Source organism: Carlito syrichta, unplaced genomic scaffold, assembly GCF_000164805.1.
Source record: "Carlito syrichta isolate Samal-C Ts95f unplaced genomic scaffold, Tarsius_syrichta-2.0.1 Scaffold303987, whole genome shotgun sequence".
NCBI lineage: Eukaryota > Metazoa > Chordata > Mammalia > Primates > Tarsiidae > Carlito > Carlito syrichta.
Genome location: NW_007248083.1, coordinates 907,652 through 930,388, shown reverse-complemented (window position 1 = coordinate 930,388; position 22,737 = coordinate 907,652). Strand labels below are relative to the sequence as shown.

Here is a 22,737-nt window from a genome sequence, read left to right as displayed (position 1 = left end):
ATAAGAATAGTTTCGCTTTAGCCCACCCCCAAGGTGGCATAGTTCAGTGCCAACAGAGACTCAGCCCATTAGTCCATTTATTATGGAACTAAAGGCACGTGATACAATGACTGACTAAATTTTTTTTGTAGAGATGAGGATCTTACTATGTTGCCCAGATTTGTCTTGAGTTACTTCCTCCTGCCTTGGCCTCCTGAAATGCTGGGATGAACAATCACACTTGGCTGTGCCTTTAGTAAATTTTTGTCTCCGTGCTTTAATGATAGTTCCTCTCAAATCATAGTGATTATGATTTTGTTGAATGAATGGATAGTTATACTCTAGTGAGCATAGAGTAATACTTTTTAACTCTTTTTGTTGTTGTTTCTTATTACTATTTCTTAAATCTTTATACTTACTGTAGCTTTACATAGATTATTTTCAGTATTTCTTGAGTATTCAGGTTTAATTTCTTTACCTTTTTATACTTTAATTATAATTGGTATACATTTGAAACATTTAACTCTGATTCTCATCTTATTCAAAAAACTTGTCAAACTTTCCAAACATTAGCCCTATTTTCTTTTTACCTATAGCCATGAATCAATATAAGAATCAGAGTTGGATAAAATGTTGTACCCCTTCCCCCATCTGCTATGAGCTGCTTATGCATTTAATTAATTTCACTAATTAATGGAATCCTTGCTTAAGGAAAGAAAGTAAGCCCGGCTGGGTGGCTCAGCCTGTAATCCCGTGGGAGGCTGAGGTGAGTGGATTGCCTGAGCCTGCGGGTTCGAGACCTGCCTGAGCAACTTGGTGAGACCTCATCTCTACAATAAATCAAAAATCAGCCGGGCATGGTAGCGTGCGCCTGTAGTTCCAGCTACTTGGAAGGCTGAGGCAGAAGGATCATCGGAGCCCAGCAGGTCGAGGCTGCGGTGGCCAGGCGCGGCCACTGCACTCCAGTCTGGGCGACAGAGTGAGACTCCAACTCAAAAAAAAAAAAAGTAAAATTGCTAGGATAAATGTTTCTCTTATATTTTATGAGGTCAAGATAGAATAGCTATTTAATTTTTTGGTCTTCAAAATTATCTTCCGAACTTTGGAAAACAATACGTTAAGAATTTAGTTTCAAGGAAATATGAAATGTGAAACTAAAACCACAGTAATAGTGACTTTAGATACCAAAGATCAAATTAGCATTTTCTGTGAACCCTGATGAAGAATGTGACATGATTCATTGGTTTTGTGTTTCGATGGTCATGCGTTCCTGCTGACTATATCTAGTGAGTCATTTTCTTTTAAATGATTTATTCCTGCATTCCTTCATACTGCCAGAAGTCTTTCAAGTTATAAACATATGAAAATACAGCAGAGCGCTGGTACTGCTTTTCATAGTTTTCCCTATAATGTGTGAGAGATGCTAAATTATTATTTTCTAAGCTTAAATCACAGAGTAGGCTTTTGGTAGACCTAAGTCTAATTTATTTTTCTTCTGAATACTTGAATATTAAAATATCACTATAAATGGATTCTTTCTTTATTAATAACACTTTGCTTATGGTGAGACGAGTTGAATCTTAAGTAACAATATATTTTCCAATATTATATTGATTTTGGCCCACCTGAATAGGATATTTCAAACGAAAGTGTTAAAATGGAAAGCCTTAAAATAAGTCTAATTGATAATTGTAAGAAATGTATTACATTGTGAAGTTCCCACTTTTTCAAAGTGTTTTGATTTATGTTATTTCATAAGCCCACATTTTTATCTAACTTAGACAATTTGATACACATTAACACACTTAAGGGTTTTAAACAATAAGTATTTGCTAAATCTGATATTGTCATTTTTTTTTTTTTAGTCCAAAGTGGCAATTTATTAGTCTTGGATATACAGTAATTAAATCAATTAACCAGTAAAACTGAATACAAATAGTACATGTTTCCATTAGTGTAAAGTTTATATTAGCAACTAGAATATTTTCATTTTGTATAACAATCTAGAAGATAGGCTCATAAATTCTACGAGATTGGGTTACCAATGGTATTTTTCAGATTATAGATATAGTCAAAATGAAGAGTGTTTGAAAATCACTCGTTTCTATTAATGAACATTCTTATAATGGCTACCAGGGGGACAGCTTTTATTGGCATTGTATTTTGTGAATCTTCCTCATTAGGGGGTAAGATCTTACAAAAGTGAATAATTCATTCCAGAACTTACGTCAACCATAATGAGTGGATTTGTTGATACCTCTTTCCAGGTAGTCCCAGTCTTTTACCTGCAGCCATTTATTTGGTGACAGACAGTAATTATTTTAACTGACTCCTGATGCTGAAATGCAGAGTTGGCCTTCTTCTTGAATAGTGCAGGGAACACTTCTACTTTTCTGAGATATTTCTGTCACTCCCTGAATAATTTCCTGACAGCAATGACATTTGGCCTACTCATTTATTCTCTCAGTTACTAGACCTCCCTGCAGTGGTCTCCTGGACAGGAAAGCTTGTGTTGTCTTAGAGACACAACTACCAACATTGCTGCCAATATTTTGCTTGAAGTGAACCAACTTCTCTTTAAAAAGAAGACCTTATTTTATACTTTTAGGTTATTTTCCTAAAAACAATGTCCAACTCTTATGAAGTTTCTCACAGGTATATCTCTCAAAACTGTCAATGGGAAAACTTTATTACCGGAATAAGATTAAAATATTACCTAAAAATGTAATAAAAATGAGTTCATTTTTACGTTATAAATAATTCAGTTATAATAGAAAATATTCAGAAGAAATACACCAAAATGATAACAATCATTGGTCACAGCAAAGGAGTTAGAGATATCTTCCTTGTGTTCTGTATTTTGCAAATATTATAAAATGGTTATTAATTAGAAAAAATATTTGAAATGATAAAACAATGGTCATACAATTAATCATTAAACTCAAAGGAAATTATTACCAAAAAAAATCAAAGATTTCCAGTGTATAATCTTACTGTAATTATTTTACCTGTGGCATTTATACCAGTAATCTCTTACTATTCAATATACTTTGAAAATGATACAGGAATACTTTTTACTTCTTCATAATTTCCATTCTTATGGTTTATTTTTTTTCCTCTTATTTATATCTTCTCCCTTTCTCTTTCTCCTGTACGTCTGCACTTTTAATATGAAACTGTAAAGGAAAGAAGATTAGATTGGAGATCTCTATGGGGCAACAGCACATTGGCTGAGGTCAGGGTTTTCAAACTTTTTGTTCTAAGAATTTCTTCACAGTTTCAAAAACTATCAAGGACTCCAAAGAAACTTTTGTTTGTATTGGTTATAGGTGTCAATATTTGCCATATGAGAAATTAAAACTGACAATTAAGAATTACAAATTCACTTAAAGGATGGCAAACCATTGATTATTAACTAAAATATCATTTTATAAAAGCAATCATATTTCCAAGCAAACAAAAATATCTGTGAGAAGAGTGGACTTAATTCACATTTTTGCAAATCTCTTCAATGAACACAGCTAAACAATAGAACACAGCTAATTTTTTTCTGCTTCTACATTTATCACATCACATGTCATGTAGATTCTAAAAAATATCTAACTATTGAAAATGAGGATTTAAAAAAGAGTGAAGCAAGACCAATAATAATATTTCAGTATTATCATGAAATGATTTTGACCTTGTGAATACCTTGAAAGGGTCTCTGAGATACCCAGAGGTCCTTAGACCACACTTTGAGAACTGACAGTCTATGACAGACAAATTTTATTTTTGTAGCTACACAGTATTCCATTTAAATAAATGTACTACATTTATATTAACTTTTCTGCAAATTTTCTTTTATATAAACAGTTTATATAAATAATTTATAAAATAATGGTCATATATATAAATAATTTATATAAACTGTTCTTGTAATGTTTCAATGAATATTCATTTACAAATATATTTGTACACATGCATGGATGTATATAAACCATGGACATTAAAAGTGAATTATTAGGTTAAAAGTTATGCCTATTTTAAAGTATGGTGTGTTGACCCCTAAGAAAAAGTTTTTATAAATATTTAATTTAAGCAAAACAATACACACTTCTGTTTTCTAGCTCTTTAAAATTCAAGGAAATAATAAATTTTACAGTTTGTGCTAATCTAAGAGTTGTACTGTGTTATCTTTTTGCTTTATGGTTTTTCTCTTTACTAGTGACTTTGATAATTTTTCATGCATTCATTGTTCAATTGTACATCTTTCAAAATTTACCTTTGGTTTCTGCCTTCTGATTATTTTTCTCTTAGGTTGTCTATTCTTACATATTGATCTATTAGCACTGCTTATTAACCAACTTAACCATTGATTTGCTGTGTACCTCACAAATATTTTTCTTCATCAATGCATTCACTATTTTTGATAGACCAATTTGTTCTCATCAGATTTGAGAACAACTTGATGATTGAAATTTCAGTGCTATACCCATTTCATAGACTATGCAACCCTCTGGTTTTTATTATTTTTGAAATAATAAAATAATAATGGAGGAACTGAATAAACAAAGCTACTTTAAAAACTTGTCATTGCAGTTTTTTTCAGAATATGATTTATGTTCAACATTAACTTGGGACATTCAGATATAGAGAGGCCGTAAACATTTGAATACATGGCCAGTGTAGCAATTTAGACTTCATGATTTTAGTGTTCACCACGTATCAGACTTTATTTGATATAATTTAATAGCTTGATCAACATTTGCTAAATGAATGATTAACAATAACTAGTATGGACATTAATTCACTCCTTTTCTCTACCTCTGTTTTCTGGAAATTCCCTGTATAATACTTTTAGATATAGAGACCATTTGAGACTACTCTGTGGTGTTGAAAAGTCTATCAGGAAATGACGGTTTCTATAATTGGAGTAATCTATCAAAATAGCTGAATTCTAAAATTATAATAATTCCTGAAATTGTCCTGAGGCAAAATGTGTTCTACTTTCTTAAGTGTATCCATTTTCTTGTTAGGAAGAAGAGATACAATCTGAAATCCAAGTCTAATGTTCCCCTAGGCGAAGAAAAGAAGACCTTAGTAATTACTTGTCTTTTTCATCCAACCATTTAGTGTCTTCTTATTTTTGCCACTGATTGTGAAAAGTGAAGGTCTCCACAAGAAGAAAATGTTCTCTCCTTAGAATGTCTGTTCTTAGACCTTCAGATATTCCTTTAACATCAACCCATTTTTTTTTTTTTGCAATATTTCACATCTTTTCACGGTAAAATAATTTTTCTCAGTTAAAACTTTTTGAGCATATTATTTTAAAGTTGCTGTTTTATTTGCCTATCTATATTGTTATCATTATTAATTACATCCTGGGACCAAATCTATTTTTTTAAATGTTTGTTGCATTTTGGAGAAACTGAATACACAAAGCTACTTTTAAAACTTGTCATTGAAAGTTTTGTTCAAAATATTATTTATTTCTCAGCATTAACTCTGGACATACAGACAGGGACAGGTTGTAAGCATTTGAGTATATGACCTGGGAAGCTAATCTAGGTTCAGCTTTTTAGGGTGTCTTTGCCACACGCCAGACTTTATGTGATGGACAAATTATAACAATTACTATATTAATATTATCATTATTATAACAGTACTTGCAAGTCTTCCATCTTTTTGCCTTTTCTTTCATTTCTTTTCCCCAGGTGGTAGGTTGAATAATTGCACCCCAGAGACATCAATGTTCTGATCCCCAAAGATATCGAATATGCTGCCTTACTTTACAGATGGGGTTAAGTTAAGGATCTTGAGATGGGAAGTTTATCCTGCGTATTTCAGATAGGCCCTGCGTAATTGCAAAGACACTTAGAAAAAGAAGACAGGAAGATCAGAGTTAGTAGTAGAAGTGATGACAAAGTAAGAAGTTGGAGGGATGTGAGGAAGGGGCTGGAAGCCAAGACATGTGACAGCTTCTAGAAACTGAAAACACAAGGAATTATAGCTGCTTCTCTAAAGGATTCAGAAGAAACACCACCCTGCTGACAGGTTGATTTTAGAGTTCTGACCTCAATACATTTGTGATGTTTTAAGTCACTGAGTTTGTGGAAATTTGTTACAGCAGTCAATAGGAAATTAATATGTCCTTCTTACTCCCAGTTTTTGTATATTCCATGTCATTATCTATTGCAGCCATGGTAGTGTTTAGCACTTAAATTGGATGATCCCCTTCGCCACAGTGGATTGGGTTCTGTAGTTTATATACTGAGTGTACTATGAACTTCTAATACCTCAAAGGTATTTCCTATTTTGCTTACATGAATGTAAATACATTTAAATGAAAATATGCTGCTTTTCTTTCAGAAGACAAATTGTCTTTGAGCTTGGTTCTTGCAGAGCTTAATCTCATCTTTTTACTGAAAAGTAATATTAGAGTGTAAAATTTAGAGATACAGGACTCTGCCAATAAGCAGGGACTCCAGTGATTTTTATATCACCGGCTTAAGGGTGATCTTAAAATACTGAAATTATTAGCATGATATTCCAGGTATATGTTTGGCTTGCATTTATTTACCCCAGTAGCCACTGAGATGTATTTCATTGTTTATAACCTATAACCAACATCCTTTGCTGTAAAACACAAAGAATTTATCAAGCCCATGGACCTTGCCAGGGTTTTCTTTTTGCGTAGTGGAAAAAGAATTACACCCACTATTGTTTATCATATGCATCTTGGAGTATAAAAAATCAAATATTAAATGTTGTTTTCTGTTAGTTCTGTTTCTAACAAGTATAATTTATAGATCCGTGTGATGGCAAAAACTATTGGCTAATACACTTTTGCTGCCTTCTTTCTTTGGTTCATATTAAAAATCTGTAGTTTTACATTTTTGTTTTTGGTAGAAGTTCTGCCTATATCAGGAAGAATGTAAATAGATGTACAAATTCCTTGGTTATAGAAATATTATTCTAATTGTAAAATAACTGACCATTATTCGTCAATTACTGAGATGGGCTGAGAAGGCGCTTTGTCCTCCCTCCCTCCCTTCCTTTCTTCCTCCCACACATTCCTTTCCCTCCTCTCCCCTCTCCTCCCCCCTTCTTTCTTTCTTTTTTTGCCCATATTTGGTTCCCATGCACAAATTATGATTTCTGATAAAATGGAGAGCAATGGGAGAGATATGAATTATAAAGCAATTATAATTGGCTGGGCTGGTCAATAAAATCTCAAATTCAGTTATTAAGGTTGTAAAGAGGATGCAGAATGCAGAAAGGTTGCCATGAACTAATGTGTAATTTGATCATATTTCTTGATAAGAGAATAAGACTTTTAGTTTTCCTTTAATCCAAACTTTCTCCAGGAGGTTATGTAACATAAAGCAATATGATTAATATCACTGCTGAATAATGTAAAAGTCTTTCCTCCAAAGAAATGAATCCCATGAATGGGACTGAATGTCGTTTTCTGTGGAAGATTCAGATTTAGAATGTCCAGTGTTTCCATTTGTTTACTAATTATGTGATTTTGAGTAAGTTATTTAATAACATTAAGACTTTTATATAATCCTTAAAATGGAGGTAATAAGTACCTCACATTAAATAAAAGGAGGTACTCTATCTGAATTGGTCTGAATAAGATCATCTCATATTGGGATAAATAAGTAAGTCGTCAAATCTTGGTGGTTTAACACTTAAGAAGTGTTATTCCAGCCAGGCATGGTGGTTCACACCTGTCATACCAGCACTTTGGAAGGTGGAGGCAAAAGGATTTTCTGAGCCCAGGGGTTCAAGACCCGCCTGGGAAACTTGGTGAGACTTCATCTCTACAATAAATCAAAAAGTTAGCTGGGTGTGGTAGTACGTGTCTGAGGTTGCTATTACTTGGAAGGCTGAGAGGGAAGGGTCGTCTGGCTCAGCAGTTCAAGGCTGTGGTGGCGTGAGTGTGCTACTACACTCAAGTGTGGGTGACAGAGTGAGACTCTGACTCAAAAAAAAAGTGTTATTCCTTGTCATATTAGAGTTAGGTTGTTAGTGGCTCAGCTGGACACAGTCACTGAGAACCTTGTGAAAAAGTGACTCTGCACCATCTATAGACCACATGGCATGGTCCAAAGACATGGTGGCAGGAGATCAGAGGTGGAAGGGGAACACCAGTCCTGAAGGCTTAACTTAGAAGGGACACCTCACATTTGTTACTTTGTAGGTCAGAGAGACTTAAAAACATAAGAGAGACTGGGAACCTGGATATTTGTAAGCGCCTGGCACATAGTTACAATATCTCAGTAAATGTTGTTGTTTCCTTTATTGCCATTGATATGATCATTTTATTTTCTTTTATTTTTACTTTGTTTTATTATAAAGATGTGGAGTACAAATCAGGATTAGGAGTGTAAGTGGTCTACATGCAATTGAAGTTTGGGCCTCCAACTGGTCCTCACTTCTCCTGCTTTAAGGCCAGATACGCTTTGTTTTGTTGTGTGCCCTCCCTGCTCCCTCCCACCCCTAGCAGTGACCCATGACTGCCAAGCTCTCCCTTGTGTTATTGTGATTAACATTCAGCTTCTACTTATGAGTGAGAACATGTGGTATTCAGTTCTAACTCCAGTAAGGATGGCCATCATTAATAAATCAAAAAACAACAGATGATGTGCGTGTGTGGAAAAAAGGGAACACTCTAGGCTGTTGGTGGGAGAGCAAACTAGTCCAACCTCTGTGGAAAATAGTGTGGCGATTTCTATGATTATTTTAGAAGCAGTGGCAAGTTTAAAGTTAAGAATCTACTTCTGGCTGAGTGCAGTAGCTCAAGCCTGTAATCCTAGCACTTTGGGAGGCCGAGTAAGAGGATTGCCTGAGCCCAGGGCTTTGAGACCAGCCTGGGCAACTTGATGAGATCTTGTCTCTACAATAAATCAAAAAATTAGCCAGGTGTGGTGGTATGCGCCTGTAGTTCCAGTTACTTGGAAGACTGAGGCGGAAGGATCGTCGGGGTCCAGCAGGTCAGCGCTGGGGTGGCCGTGAGTGTGCCACTGCACTCCAGCCTGTGTGACAGAGTGAGACTCCAACTCAGAAAAAAAAAAGACATATTTTTTATGGTAAGGAACGCCTTTTCTGAAGAAAACATTTCAGCTGAGTCATGAATGACATAAAGTTATTTGCAGGGAAAGCCTTCCTGGCAGAGAGAATTCCAAGTGCAAAGGCCAACAAGCAAGAGCACCTGAACTAGGTCAAATGTAATTAAAGCACAGTGAGCAATAGGCAGACTTGTTAGATATGAGGCTATAAAGGTAAGCAGGGACCTTTTTGTCTATGAAAAAAGTTTCCTTTGTTTCCAATATTTTACATGAAACTACGGAAGGTGTTCAGGCAGGAAAGGTATACAATTTGATTTTTGCCTTAGAAATATCACACTGACTAGGGTATGGAAAATTTATAATAGGGACTATTGCAGATTTCTGAAAAGAGATGGTAGTAATTTTGAAGAAATAAGGTGGGTGGGAGATGGTCAGAAGTGGATTTGGGATACATTTTGAAGGTAGAGTCAAAAGGTAGGTAAGAGTGTGGAGGTGAATAAAGAAAGACATCCTAGGCTGAGTGCGTGAGTAACTGGGTAGAGGGTACTGAGATCAATACTGGAGAAATATAGGCTGGTTTATGAGACATCAAGGGTTACACTTTGTATCTGTTATGCTTCAGATACCTCTTAGACTTTTCCCTGGCTGTTATTCATATGCAAATCTTTTGGCCTTTCAAATAATTTAACAATGTTAGTCTAGGATACACTATTTTTGAATGACTGCTTGTTGTTAACACAATTCAGTAGTGTGATAAATCAATGTCTTTTCTTTTAGATGCTCTGTCATAAAAAAGTTTAGAACTTAGTTTAGAAGTTCATACTTATCCTTTAAGAAAATACCAGATAGAATTGACAAAGATAATCTTAAAAATCCAGGTCAATAAATTTTGCTTGAGAGTCAAAACCAAAAAAATTGTTTTAAATTGAGAGTTTATCTAGGGCCCTAATAAATTGATTGGCCAGGAAGAAGAGTAGTTCTTACTAATAGGGTTGTCTAGCTTCTTTGTTTTAAAAAGAACTATGTTGTGGTTTGTTTTTTTCTTCTGCTAATGAAATAAAATATTTGAGTGGAATTTTGTACCCAGTAAATAGTCTGTTGCATTCTATCCCACTTGATGTAGTACCAAGGAAAAATGTCGAAGATGCAAGACCTATATTACAGTACACATAACAACAATGTAACATAGGGTAAATACATTAGTCATTTCAGGAAAGTTATTTACATGACATGGCCTTGGGAAACCCTGTTTTGGTGACAAAAATGGATGAAACCCTTTAGAATGATGAATTAAACGTACCTTTTATGTTTTCAATCATGTCTAATAAAATAGTTTATATTGAACAAGAGATCCTCTTTCCTGATCTAAGATATAGTGTTGTACAAAATGCACATTGTGTGGGCAAATAATTTGATGCACATTTATTTATATATAACTTCTGCAAGGAGATATTAACTCCTACGTTCTGGAATCTTTCTTTGTGCTTGCTAGTTATGACTTTATAACTCGGGTCAGAGTTCCAATTTCAGCACACAAAGCCCCCTTTGGCAGCTAAAGCCAGTTATTATGGTCAGAGATTAAAATTGCCTGAGGCTAAGATCTATAATTTTCTATATTAAGTCTTGGGTCAGTGCCATAATGCTAGTAAAGTGAGATATCGGTCATTCATTTAAAATTCTTTTTTCTCTTGAAGCAGTCAGACTAGTGATTCTGTTACATCCAGTAAAGGGGACACATCTAGGCCACTCTAAGTTTTGTGTTTTAAATAAAACACTGTAAATCTACAAGGTAGGAGACGGATTTTCCCCTTTGGATTTTGTGTAGTGCCTGGGCACTGGTTCTCAATACAGAACAGAGCCGATTCTTTGTTCACATTTTTCCTAGATGCCCTGCTGCTAAGTCTTTGAATGAAGGAATCAATTGTTGCATTGTTTCTCGGTTGCTGTTGGCCATTTCAGGAGAGAGGGAAGGACAGCTAGCAGTTCTTCCTTTCAGAGGCAGCCTACGTGGGGTCTTCCACAGCAGCCAGCCGGGGCACCCAGACAGTCCGCATGGATGCATTTCTCAGATCTTTCTCCAATGTGCCATAAGTCATTTTTCTTCATATGCCTGAGTTATATGAACTATGTCATTTAGCATTGTTCTCGTGCTGCCTTACTCTGTTTTAATTCCTATTTATTGCCAATCCAGAAGTTTCTCTTTTGTCTTTTCTTTCACTGTAAGTGTATATGTATAGATATAACAGGGTTTAGATTTTGTCCGGGGATAACTATAGATGCCAGAGCGACTATTGAACTTGGAAAATCCAGCAAAGAAGTCCAGGGGGTTAAAAAATAACCGAAGGCTTTGATTTTTAAATCTTGATGTATTCCGTGAGTTGCTTTATAATACTTTAGCCCAAAAAGAGGAAGAATGTTAGATCAAACAATGTAGACCCACTATGAATACATATTGAAACTAGGTGGTTGGAATATGGAACTTCATTATATGATTCTCTCTACTTCTGTGTTTGAAAGTTTCTATAAAGATAATTTTTAAAAAATCAAATGAAAGAGCATACAGGGATGATTAGCAGGGTACTTGCTTGTTTCTAACCAAACTTTTTTTATTTAAACATAACCTCAAGATTTTATTCTCTTCATAATTAAACAAAATAGGACACCTAGAACTGGATCGCTTTGCCCTTTCTTTTCTTATCTCCTCCTGGTTCGAAATGCTTGCATCTCTTAATAGCCAGCACTCTCTTAGATCTGCAATTGGGCTCAACACACTCATGTCTCAGCGCAATCTTCTATGTAGTTTTCGCCTTTTTCCAGAAAAATGGCTTAGTCTGCTCAACAGAGCCAGTTTGCTTCCTGTCATAATGCTGCTTTCCCTGGGCATACAGAGAATCCTTACCCTTCTTGTACTGTGTCACTTTATGGGGGTGGTGCTTGCCACACTTCTTACAGAAAGTCTGGCAGATTTTAAGACCGTTCGCCATGTTTGTGAGAGCTCTATCAATACGAAAAGAAACCTAAACAAACTTTTTAATAAATTAGACTTAAAAACATGTGGGGACAAAACAAAACCTAAGTGGAGAAAAAGGGGGGGAAATGTTACAATTTTGCATTGTTCAATCTCATATTGTGTTTGAATTTACTCCTTGGAGTGTCATTGGAATTTTTTTTTTTTTTTTTTTTTTTTTTGAGTTGGAGCCTAACTCTGTTGCCCAGGCTGGAGTGCAGGGACACGTTCACAGCTCCCGCAGCCTCAACCTTCATGGCTCAGGTGATCCTTCTGCCTCCTCCTTCCAAGTAGCTGGGATCACAGGCCTGTGCCACCATGTCCAGCTAATATTTTGATTTATTGTAGAAACGAGGTCTCGCCAACTTGCGCGGGTTGCTCTTGAATCCTCGGGCTCAGGCAATCCTCTCACCTCTGCCTCCCAAAGTGCTGGGATTACAGGTGTGAGCCACCATGCCTGACTGGAATCATTTTTATGTGACCAGAAAATCACAAAAGTTGTTTTTTTTTTTTTGTATTTGTTAATCTATTTGCAGTCCTTAGGAGAGCTTGATATTCTTTTATTTAATAATAAGATCTAAATACAGAATATGAGAAATACACTCACATCTGTTCCTTTTTAAAATCTTTCACATATATTCATACACACATGTATACAAGTCCTAGCGTTACTTCTACCCCCTTCACCAAAGGAGTGTGTGTGTGTGTGTGTGTGTATGTGTGTGTGTGTGTGTGTGTAGTTCACATTTAAAAGCAAGCCCATTTGGGATAATCAGGTAATGCTGCAGATTCTCTTTCAAATTTAGATTTTTGTATAACTTTCCCATGATCAAATAAGTGGAGAAGGTTCAATAATATCTTAAAACAAAACCAACCAACACCAACAAAGAACTTGAATTTATAGAAAAGATCTTAACAGCAGGAAGCATCCTACAATGCATTTTCATTTGATGGCCATTGCAATAATGATGTTGAATGAAAATGAATCTCACCTATGTAATAGAAAATTCCTTGATTCTATTTCATTTAAGTATTCAGAAGCATCAGCTCAAACACTGGAGGAATAATCAGCAGACATATCAACTATATTACAGAGAAAAATTATGGATGCCTGAGTGTTTGCAGGCTTATTCCTCCTCTGCTTTCCAAAGGATATGTTATGGGCTACTTTTTTTTTGCACTTTTGATAAATATAATGGGTAGACAGAGGTGCCTATTTGGAAAGAGCTGGGGCAAAGTGTCAATATTCCCTTTTGGAATGCTACTAGCAAGAAATTAACCTTGATCCTAGAGGACATGGCATGGGGGTACAAAGACAGGATTCTGTAAAGACTGAGAAGTAATCCTGGGGCGGATGGGATATGCAGAGAAAGTGAAAAAGACATAGAAAGGGCTTATTCATGGAGTCTCCTTACTGTTTTGTTTGCTGGTTTCTTTTAGCTACTAGGGTAAATTGAGTGGCTTTTTAATGCTTTTTAATTGTTTCTCTTTATACTTGACTTCATGCTGAGAATGGACCATGAAGGGAGACACCTTTATTTAGATTACACAGTTATTCACAAATAAAATACACAATCAACTCGGTCAATGTTCACTGAAAGAGAGAACATGAATGCTCACAAAGAAGTCGCTTTATTATCCTACTGTCATCCTTTCCTTCATTGAAATTCTGCTTTCTTTGAAATTACATTATTGCTGCTTTTTTGGATTCCTTTGGGTATAACTGGAAAAAAAAAATCATATTCTGTTCTCCATTGCTGGGAAGTTGAGAGTCACATGGAGTAAGGATAGGTTTTATTGATTCTTAGAATGAGGAGCCTTCAATAGTCTCTCCTCCAACACTCTCATTTAAATATGAAAACACTTAGGGATTTTACCTTTGCAAATAAATAAAACCCAGATCTTTAGGTCTGGCCATGGGAGCATATCAACTTAATTAGGGACAGCAAGACATTGAAATTTGATTCTCATTTCTTGAGTTGCACCTTTCCCCTCAGAACCCTGCTCGTCTTTTTTTTTTTTTTTTTTTTTGAGTTGGAGTCTCACTTTGTCGCCCAGACTGGAGTGCAGTGGCCCCTCCCGACCTGCTGGGCTCCGGTGATCCTTCCGCCTCAGTCTTCCGAGTAGCTGGAATTACAGGCGCGCGCTACCACACCCGGCTAATTTTTTGATTTTATTGTAGAAATGAGGTCTCACTGCCCAGGCGGGTCTCGAACCCGCGGGCTCAGGCAATCCACTCACCTCAGCCTCCCAAGGCGTGGGATTACAGGCTGAGCCACCGAGCCCGGCCTGCTAGTCTTTAGAGGTCCCTTTTACTGTGGCACAAAAGGGATCAAGAAAGGACCCCTAAGTAATTCTCTGATCTGCTCTCCTAACACCCTGCCCCTTCTTTATTCAAATCTCACACTTCATTGCCAGCCTTCCAAAGAGCCAAGCCCACAGTAACCTTAGGATGTTCATCTTCTGTCCCTTTGCCAGGAATGCTCTTTCCTTTCTCACGTGGCCAATGCTTGCTCACTTCTTTCACTTGGGTCTCTGCTGAGATCCTTTCAGATTACTGAAACTAAAATGTTACCCCTTCCGCTGTCACTTTCTGCCTTTGATATTACCTTAACTAATTTTTTCAGCACTTCACAATTGAAGTATTATTTACATACTTGTCCATCGGCTGTCTCTTTTTACCTCAATATACTCTCCATGATAACACCATTCGTCTAGATCTGTGGGACCTAGCGAATGGCTGGCACATAGTAAACGCTCAGTAAAAAATTGTTGAATGAATAAATATTCTTTTGTTACTGTTGAGAAAAGGCTGTCAACATTCAAGATTGTACTACGTAAGAAGAAGGAAATAATTTGCTAGAGGAAGCAGCATGGAATGAACTATGGAAAATCAAAGACCTGGGATTCAATCCCGGTTCTGCCACTTTTAGCAGTGTATACTTATTCAATTTACCTACACCTTTAGGTCTTTAGCTTTTCATCGCAAAAATGGGTTTCTACTCAAAAGCAGCAGTTTGTTCTGAGGAATAAATGGGAATGCATTAATGCATCTGGCCAAACATCAAACACATAGGAATCTTCATTTCAAAATTGGTAACTATGTAATTTGCCTTACAAAAGTTCATCTTTTTTTTAATATAATTACAATTCATATTAATCTTAAGTTACAATTTACTTTCTTACTGTTTATATAGATACCAAATAGGGACACATTTTGAAGCATCTGTTTGCACATATAAGTAATATATATTTTATATTTAATCTATATAATATAAAACAGCATGTTCTCCCTCCTGGCCACCAAAACCAATTTATTCAGAACAGAATTCTCAGGTGAGGATCCAGGTGATTCTAGATTTGAGACAATTTCAGAGGACTTTCCACTCCTCTGAAGACCTCAGGTTTTAGCTAAATAAAATTACTGTGTGATATGTCCAATATTAAAATAGGAAATGCTCACCAAGTCTGGTAGGAGGATTGTTTCATTTCATGGTTACAGAGAAAGGAAGACAGATATTGACTTGACTACTAGCTAACTTTCTCTGAGAGCATCCAAAATGGAAAAAGGAAAGAATGGTTGTATTTTTTGCCCTTCATATTACCTGGCAAATTTGACAGGGTCTTTCATGGGCTTTGTCTACAAGAGTGAAAGAAAGCAGAATGTTTTATAATAATGTAGCATATTTAGGTCCTTTCACAAAGTCAACTCTGGTGAAACAGATCATAATTCATATAAAAAGAAAGCTCTCCTTTCCACTTTAAGTTTTATAGTCTAAAATAGAACCTTTGAACTCATCATTTGTGAAATGCCATCACTGTGATGCCTGCAGAGTGTAGGTCTATTTTCAATTGACTGTACTATTCCTATGGTGGGAATAAAATGAGAGGCATGGCTCCAGGAAAATGGCTCTAAAAGTAATACTTTTTATTTGTGCCCCAACAATATTAATAATATCTAACATTTGTTTTGTGTGTTTCCATGGTCCATAAAAGTTATTCCCCTGCCTGTCTTACATAATGGCCCAAATTGCTCCCAATCTTTTCCTCATTCAACAAATATTTACTGCATGCTACTATATACCAGGTTTGAGGTTAAATGCTCAATGTAAAGTCATGTAATTCTGCAAGTGATGGGGCAGCCCCAAACTATAAATAAGTTTCAGGAATTTTTAAGTGGCTGGTTCAAGTTTTTACAATGAATACATGATAAAACAGATGTAAAAATAAAACCCATTATCCCCAAAATAGTCATATATCAGACCCTCAACTATTCTCAGTTTAAGAGCACCATGTCAAACATGACCTTTTTCATTAAGGAAAGCTTTTATAGATTCCTAGATGGCCAAGTGTGACTGCTTCTATACTTTTTGTATCTAATCATTATACGCCCAATAAATGCGTGCTATGTTCAGTACAAAGTATTTATCTCTTTGATAATGATTATCTTAAGTAAAACTGCCAAACTACATATTAATGTATTTAGAATATGTCCAATGTGTGACTAGACAAATTTGCAATGATCTTTAGAAAACAGGGAAAAGATTTCCAGTGCCTATTTTTTTTTCTTTTTTGGTATAGAAGTGTACCATTTTATTACAAAGAGTCTCACAAAAATGAAATTGTATCTCAAAAAGGATACTACTACCAACCTCTACCTGCAGAATTGGCAGAAAACAGAGGACAGAGGACAGGCAGCGTGAGTTTCTCGACTCACTTGAGGCACAGTGGGAAAGAACAGAACGAGTCTAAAAATGGCTGATGTTACCTTAGGCACCTGAAGAGAATCAGGATCAGGGTCCTTGAAGACCCAGCCACCCCTTCCAGAATGCTCAGGAAGGACACCTTTCCAAAACTATTAAACAGGCACTTGGCATTTCAAGATTTTTTTCCTATAGTTACATAAAGGTATCCCACCCAATCCTGGCACCCTTTACGGTTCAGAATTAAGAATTAGGGAATGATCAGTATGAAGGATATTCCCAGAAGATTCCACCCAGCACAGCTGCCCTGGGCTCAGGGTCCTGGTTTCTGTCTAGTCCCTGGGTGTATTTCTATTTAATAAATTGTAATATAAATACACAGGAATAGAATATATAAAATCTGAGGGGTTGGAGAAGAAAGGTAAGGGACTTGGCAAGAAGCTAGAGCTGAAGAGGACTGCTCAGGTCACCTTGACCACCTCCCTGACCCCTTTGGCTTCTGGCTTCTCCTCCTTGGTTTTCTCCTCTTCTGTGACTTCTTTCTTCTCCTCTGGGTCTTTCTCTTTCTCATCCTCTGTTTTGACTCTCTTGGCTTTTTTGAAGTTGAAAGAGTTCTTGTGGCCACCTTCTCCTTCCTCATCTGAGTCAGAGAACTCTTCCTCACAGGCAATTCGTTTTTCAGAGGAACAGATTGAGATACACTTGTCAGGCTTTTCTTCGTCCTCATTGCCACTCTCCTCAGGGATGGCATCCTCAGGAATTGCCTGCATTTGGACCCCAGGTGGGTGGGGCAGCATTCTCAGGTTCTCAAACAGTTTGATCTTTTCCAGGTACTCATTAGTGTTCCGACTGGTCATTTTGGAAGGACTGAAGTGAAGTCTGAAATCTGATCCAAAGTATTCGAAGTAGTCATTGTATGGAAGCTCATTAGGGATCTCTGTATACAGGGCCACAGCTGTTTCTTATGTGCAGCACTGGATGACGTTACAAGTGGTATAACCACCTCCTCCCAGCATCAGCATGGGCAGGTTGAAGTTCTTGACAAATTCCACACACTTGGCATGCCCTTTGATGGTCAGATTGAAGCAACCTAACCAATCCTCAGACAGGAAGCCTGAGCTGCACTGTAAGACTATTGCACTAGGCGAAACATCTCCATTACTTTGGACATGACTGGCTTAAAAATGGCTTCATAGGATTCGTCATCAATTCCACCTTGGAGTGGGTAGTTAACAGTATAATACTTGCCTTTGCTGACCCTGATATCCCTATAGATCCTCAGTTCCTGTGAAATACTCTCCATCTTTATGAAAGGACACAGTTTTGCCCCGGTTTGTGGTATAGAAGACCTTTTCCACAGCGGTGGAAATATCAATGTCAGTACACAGCACAATCTGGTGACACTTTAGCAGTTCCAGGTTGGCCAAGACGATATCACTGATGTAACAGAAGCTGGATGCCTTGGACTTCTTTGCATGGTGCAGGTCCCCAGCCCATTTCACAGCGATGTCCATCTGCTGCTTATTAAGTTTCATAGCACTTGCCATCAAGCCACCAGTAGACAACTGGCAGAACTCAAACAGGCCATTAAATTCTGGACAGTCCTCACCAACGCTGAATCTCTGCATCTGCTTACTGTACTCTGACATGTTATCTGGATGGATGGAGCACAAGAATTTAATGTAGCCATGACTGTGGTACTTGGTCATCTCCTCAGCATTGGCTTTGTGAGGGCAAAAGATTTCCATTTTTCTGTAAAGACCATAGTTGAGCAGCAAATTGTGAGTCATGCAGATTCAGTGAGGCTTCATTGGGTGGCCTTGTCCATAATAGTAATTTCCAACATCCCCATCATAGTAATAACAGACTTTCCTCTTGGTGCCCTGTCTCTGTGCCATCTTGCTCACCTCCATCCCTCGCCCTCCCCTCCAGTGCCTACTTTAAATAAGAAAACTAGTCAGCTTGGTGGCTCAGCCTGTAATCCCACGCCTTTGGGAGGCTGAGGTGAGTGGATTGCCTGAGCCTGCGGGTTCGAGACCCGCCAGGGCAGCCAGACCTCATCTCTACAATAAATCAAAAAATCAGCCGGGCGTGGTAGCGCATGCCTGTAATTCCGGCTACTTGGAAGGCTGAGGCGGAAGGATCGCAGGAGCCCAGCAGGTCGAGGCTGCGGTGGCCGGGAGTGGCCACTGCACTCCAGTCTGGGCGACAGAGTGAGACTCCAACTCAAAAAAAAAAGAAAAAGAAAAAGAAAGCCTTCCTGACAGGCCTATTCAACATTAAATATAGGTATGATTAAGAAATTTAGCGATTCCAGCATTTGTTCATGCCTGTAATCCTAGAACTTTGGTAGACTGAGGCAGGAGGATTGCTTGAGCCCAGGATTGCTTGAACTTGAGACCAGCCCGGACAGCATAGCAAGACCTCATCTCTACAAAAAAATCAAAAAAATTAGCTGAGCGTGGAGGTGTGTGCTTGTAGTCCCTGCTACTCAGAGGTGGAAGAATCGCCTGACCCCAGGAGTTTGAGGCTGCAGGGAGCTATGATCCTGCCACTGCCCTCCAGCTTGGGTGACAGAGGGAGACCCTGGTTCAGAAAAAGAAAAGAGAAAAAAAGAAATTTAAAGATTCCATTTATGCAGCAGAAACCTGGCAGATGTATCTACCATGCAACTGAATTAAATACAATCTTGGCTTAGTAAGCTAAGTAGTTGCTCTGCTGTTGTCAAACCATAGGCCAGTTATCAGGGTGTCTTTTGCCCTGGAACAAAAAAACCAAGTGTGCTTGCTAAAATTGCGTGTGTATGTGTGCACATGCATGCGTGCTTGTGTGTGTATAATCGACTACATTCTAGAAGCTACATTATGCTTGGGGAATAAAAAGATGAATAATGCAGAGACTCTACCCTCAAGAGGTATTTAAATGATGAAGGCATATAAACAGATGAGAGAACCAAGGTGTTTTTCAGATGCCAAATCTGAAGTCTACCTAGTAGATGTAGAGAGGAAGAAATTAAAACTGACTTGTAATTCTAAAAAGATATTTAATGTCTGCTTTGCTATCAGAAAGGATATTCTTTAAGTGTTAGAACTGCTTCCACTTTCTTCTCTGCTTTTCTCATGGATAGCACAAGACCTGATGTATAGCACCGTGTTTCAAATGAATTTTGGATGAATTTCAGGCAAGGGTGAATAAACAAATGGAATGAATGTATTTAAAAATTAATTATAATAACTTCTTTTAGCCGGGCTCGGTGGCTCAGCCTGTAATCCCACGCCTTTGGGAGGCTGAGGTGAGTGGCTTGCATGAGCCCGCGGGTTCGAGACCCGCCTGGGCAGTGAGACTTCATCTCTACAATAAATCAAAAAATCAGCCAGGCGTGGTAGTGCATGCCTGTAGTTCTGGCTACTCGGAAGGCTGAGGCAGAAGGATCGCCGGAACCCAGCAGGTCGAGGCTGCGGTGGCCGGGAGCGGCCACTGCACTCCAGTCTGGGCGACACAGTGAGACTCCAACTCAAAATAATAATAATAATAATAATAATAATAACTTCTTTTTGTGGCAATTTGAGGGGTGGGAAAGAGGTCAAAAAAGATTCTATGAAAGTGGTTAAGTAGTACTGAAAAGAAAAAAAACAAACAGCCCCATTACAAAGTGGGCAAAAGATGTGAGTAGACACTCCTCAAAAGAAGACATATGAGCAGCCAACAGATACATGAAAACATGCGCAGCCTCGCTTGTCATCAAATAAATGCTAATTAAAACTGCACTGAGCTACCACCTAACTCCAGTCAGGATGGCCATCATCAATAACTCAAAAAAACAACAGATGCTGGAGAGGATGTGGAGAAAAGGTAATACTTCTACACTGTTAGTGGGAGTGTAAACTAATACAGCCTCTGTGGAAAACAGTGTGGTGATTCCTAAAAGATCTAAAAATTTATCTCCCATATGACCCTGCAATCTCCCTACTGGAAATGTACTCAGAGAAACTCACATCATTCTATGAAAAAGATGTCTGCACACGCATGTTTATTGTAGCATCACTCACAATAGCAAAAACATGGAACCAACCATGCTACCCACTGAAAGAGGATTGAATTTTTTAAAAATGTGATATACATACATGATAGAATATTATGCAGTCATAAAGAAGGACAAAATTATGAACTTTGCGGCAACTTGAATGGACTTAGAGTCTATAATACTGAGTGATCTGTCACAGAAACAAAGAACCAAGTATCACATGTTATAACTCATAAGCAGACCTTGAACAACTATCATAATACTATAAGAAAGGGATTGGCAGTAGTGGGAAACTGTCAGGGGAGGAAGGGGCATACCTCATCAACAAGGGTACCTGCATAATGAACATTTGTATACCTAACCCTCAACTGTACCCCACATATTTAAAATTGAAAAAAAAGAAAAGAAAAGAAAGTGGTTATGTAGAAAAAGAGAGAAACCAATCCCGACAGATGGAGTGGCATGAACTAATCTGGGAAGCTATGAGAGGGTTCAGCACTTTTTGAGAAGTTCTGCCAATGGAAAGGAAAATATATACATTTAGGTCATGATATCAGGTGGCCTTTTGTGCTAAGGTGTTCATTTGAATCCATATAACATACCTTTAAGGCTTCCTCCCAATGGAAGAATTGGTACCTATCTAAACAAAACAAAACAAAACAAAACCAAACCAAAAATAATTCTGGACAGCTACTCAACCTTCCCCTGGGATAGTCTAGCCCTAAGCTATTTTATTTCTTTGTTTCTATAGCAAGAACAGATGAATATCACATTTTAGAGCCATTTTTGTGCATTGTTTATATACTAAACCTCTCCATAGCCGAAGCTGCCAAGTTATTTATTATTTTAAGATTCCTGAGAGTGATTTATCCATAGATGTTTATAGCACAAATGGTCTTTAATACCTTTAGCACCCCCTTTAACTCAGTTTCTAGGACCTGAATTAAATTTATATTGTATTGATTTGTAAGTGATTTGGGTTACATGAGAGCATTCTTCAAATTGTCACAATTTCAGTACCTTGATTCCTGAGTTAGAAAAAATTCAGTTTCACGTCCATTGTCCCTGTAAATCCTTCACCTACTGAAGGTGAGGTTCTCCTTCTAGATGATGCCTCTAGCCTTGTTAACTAATACTTTGTAATATATAGCTTTCACTTTGAAATTGGAATTGTATTTATTTCTACTAACACAGTTCACTGCATCATGGGAATATTTTCAGCTTCTAGTACAGGAAATATATGCTTAGGAACAGCATGAGGGAAATTGAGACATGTTTTCTTGACCTGAGTTTGAGTTCAGTCTGGGGGTGTGTATGTGTTTGCTTCCTTGGTGGAGGACCGTAAGCGGATACTATACTAGAAGAAGTCCTGATGTTTTTCATTATAAGATTCCTTCCTATCCTTTCCTCCCTTTATTTTTCCCTAGGGTAGTTAACCTGAATTCCACATGAAATTAGAGTTACACCTGGGATTAGGACTTAAAATTCTTTCTTGTTCTTTTTTTTTTTTCTTTTTCAAGTAGGCCGGCTTTATATTTAAACATGGAAATTTTGGGACCCCATGTTCCTTAAAAAAAAAAGACTGTGCTCCCTCTCTCCACCTACTTCAAATTGTATTATAGAAGTGATATTAAGAAGTTATTTTGTTTACTGTCTGCATTTATTTAATAATATGATCAACAGATTAAAAAAATGCATATGACTCTTGGCCACTTCTCAAGACCACTGAGGTAGATGCTAGGCAAAGGCAAATAGTTCCTGACCACAGTCAAATCAAATTCTCATAATAGAGAAGAACATGGGAATGCATCATTGAAATTTAATGAGATTGAGCTCATTCCCTATTGATGTACGTTTATAAGTTATGGTACATCATAATTATGCTTCAATACTTAAGCAGTTTTTCAAGAGGATGATGTGCTAGTATGGAAAACTTTATATATAATTAAGGTAAACACACAAAAC

The 22,737-nt window shown here is 37.3% G+C and overlaps 1 protein-coding gene and 2 pseudogenes across 1 annotated transcript in view; 1 reads left to right on the top strand and 2 right to left on the bottom strand.

Moving 5' to 3' along the window:
• Positions 1-22,737, top strand: part of RBMS3 (RNA binding motif single stranded interacting protein 3) — a 454,630-nt gene that overhangs the window by 266,501 nt on the left and 165,392 nt on the right. The window lies entirely within an intron of this gene.
• On the bottom strand, positions 11,702-12,022 carry LOC110595746 (annotated as a pseudogene).
• On the bottom strand, positions 17,045-18,796 carry LOC103261715 (annotated as a pseudogene).